This window comes from Neltuma alba, unplaced genomic scaffold (assembly GCF_004799145.2).
Source record: "Neltuma alba isolate B1F8T4 unplaced genomic scaffold, ASM479914v2 tig00012280_pilon, whole genome shotgun sequence".
NCBI classification, from domain to species: Eukaryota; Viridiplantae; Streptophyta; class Magnoliopsida; order Fabales; family Fabaceae; genus Neltuma; species Neltuma alba.
This window is the reverse complement of record NW_021636801.1, coordinates 85,934-89,090: the sequence shown is the minus strand read 5'-3', so window position 1 is coordinate 89,090 and position 3,157 is coordinate 85,934.

Here is a 3,157-nt window from a genome sequence, read left to right as displayed (position 1 = left end):
AGAAAACAAAGGAGAAATTTGAATCTTCAAGAGTTTAAGGTAAGGAGATACTTTATCTCCTTAACTTTTTGTGCCAGGGATGGACAAACTTTCTCATATGATTGCGGATAAAGTAAGAGAGAAAGAGTGTAAGCCTATGAAAATTGCAAAGGAAGTATAGCAGTGTCCCATCTTCTTTTCACAGATGATTTGCTTTTGTTTTATAAAGCAAATTCGAATCAAGCTTGTAATCTACTTAAGGTGCTGGAGGATTTTGGAAGTATTTCAGGCAAGATAATAAATGCCCAGAAAACAAGTATATATTTTTCTAAAAATGTTGCTTGAGGTTTGTAGAATGAAATATGTGATGTTTTAGGTTTTAGAAGAATGGATGATTGTATCTTGAAGGGTATATAACCAGTGGAATGAATTCTAGAGAGAAATTTCAATATTTGTTTAATAAAAAGCAAAGGAAGTTGAGTAGATAGAAGAAATAGACCCTTTCTTTAGTTGGCAGCATACTCTAGTTTAGTCTATGACAAATCAGATGACAATCTTCCATATGCAGCATGCCCATATTCTAGTGGGGGTAAGGCAGAGGTTAGAGCAGATTCAAAGAAATTTTATCTAGAATAATGATGAATAAGAAAGGAATATACATGCTATAGGTTGGAGTCTTTTGTGCACTACAAACAATAAAAGGGGTATGGATTGAAAGATGTGGGGATTATAAATAATGCTTATTGGGGTAGATTGAGTGGAACTTATTGGCAAAACCGAAGACTTAGTTTCTCAAGTTTTAAGAGGGAAATATGGGAGAACTAAGGATTTAAAGGAAGAATGTATAGTGAAAGCCTCTGATTTTGAAATATGGAAGAATTTGAGTAGAATTTGGCCTCACTTAATAGAGAATATCTATTGGAGAGTAGGAGATGGAGAATCTATTAAATTTTGGAGGGATAGGTGGGTTGGCATCAAAAGAATTTTGTCTCTAAAGAATGGAATAAGGTTGAATGTTGATGATTTGAGTTGTTCTACAAAGGAAATAGTATGGTCAAATGGAGAGTGGAACATGGAGAGAATTAAAGCTTGTGGCATGGATGAACATATAAGTCTTGTTTTAGCCATTCCTCCTCCTAATGTTTCTTATAGGCGTGTCAAAATAAAATCGGGAACTCCACTAAAATGTGGTTATGTTGTTTCAAAAATGTATCATGAGTTAAAGAATGAACAAGGAGGTTGATGTGCTATAGAGGAAGTTATGGAAGTGGAAGGGGCTAAGGAGAATTCAAATTTGTATGTGGATTACTACTCAGGACCATTAAAAGAAGATGTAAAATTTTGGGAGGAAATGCAATGTGTGTAAGGAGTGAGAATGGAGTAGAGAACCTTATGCATATGGTAAAGGACTGTGAAGTTGCCAAAGCCATATGGGAGCATATTGGTGGGTATACTTTGCCCCATGATTTTAAACTTTTTCAAAATAAGGATTGGTTTAGGAGGAATTTAATGAGGGAGTCTAAGAGGTGGGATAATATTTTTGGTATTCCTTCTTGGCAGCTATGGAACTAGAGAAATAGAATTTTATTTGACAAAAATTTCGAAATGCCAATGATGCTAAAGCTGTTTGAAAATTATGTAGATGAAATCATTAGAATTTTAAAGCATATGGATTTGATGGGGTAAGAAGGGATATTAGATGGGAAGTGCTGGAACAGGGATGGATGAAGGACTTCTTAAGGTGGCTAAGATCTTGTTCAGTGATAAAGCTAAATTATGAGGAGTCGTCACTGGGATAAAACTTGTTAATAGTTTTCATATTAATAGTCCAATTGTAGAATGTGATTCCGCTAATGCTATAAATTTTTCTTGAAATGTTGTATATGATGGTAATAATGTTAAGTCGAGTCTGGTGAAAATTGTAAAGAGTAAAATGTTGTATATTTAATAGGTTAGGATTAGGCATGTTTGTAGAGAGGGCGAAATGTGTGCTGATTGCCTAGCTAATATGAGCATAGCTCAAGGGGAGATGGTTAAGTCTTTTGATAAACCACCACTGACGGAAGTTAGGGATTATTTGTACACAGACGTGGGAATCTCTTGCTAATAACAATTTGGCATAGGCCCGTATTATTCATTATAAAAAATAAAAGGTAAAGGTGCAATTTGACTCTCATCTTATTATTTTAGGAGTGCCCAGCACCTTGATCTTTTTGGGAGTGTAATTTTGTCCTTGATCTATTTATTTTGATACAACTCTACCCATTAGTAACGGTGGCTCTAAACACTACTACAACGTATGCATTTTGGGGGGAGAGGTTTCCGTATAGGCATTGCAGTGACACATAATATTTGATTGGATTAAATGTTAGGTTATTAACTAAAAAAGCTGAGAAGACAACAAAAGATGGAGAAGAGAAGCGATTGAAAACCTAAAAGCAATTTGCGTAATGCAGTAGCCATAAAAGACAATGGTGAATGGAAAATACCCACTGCTAAAATAGAATCCAGATCATCTATGGGTCATTGCAGATGAATGTTTGAAGGGTGAATCAAACTCATCTTTGATGGCATCAAGGAGAAGAGTTTCTTTTAGTGAGACAAGTCAGAGTAGAGAGGCAGCATGAAGGTCAAAGAAGTTATTGTTTCTATGGCTTGTTTGCTCCTAGGTAGGCGGCTTGGAGTGCAGATGTACGTCACATATATCAAGTGGTGAAAAAGATAGAAAGGAGACATGTCAAGTTAGAGGTGGTAGTTGAAAGTAGAAAGAAGAAGCCAAAAATGTTCATAGTTTCTATCTTCTTATCATGGTTTATTTTTATATGTATATTTTTGAAGGAGGTGCTGATGTACTCTTCTTTTTCTTGGCCATAAAGGGCCCACGTAGTCTTTTTTTTTTCCTTCTTCGGCTACAAAGTGCTGATGTAGTTATTAGATTTGTAATGTAATAAAATTTTATGTAAGGTGTGAAATTGAAGTTCTAAATGCACTGATTTTGCACCTATGTTAATGTTGCTATCATGTTATATTTCAATCTGAAGAATACTTTGTCTACTGCAATATCATTTGAAGAAATTGCCGCAATAAACTAGTTTAGAGGGCAATATATTGTATTAGTACAAATGACTTGATGACTGTGTGCTTATTCTATTAACAAGTCTGATTTGGTTTGGTAGGA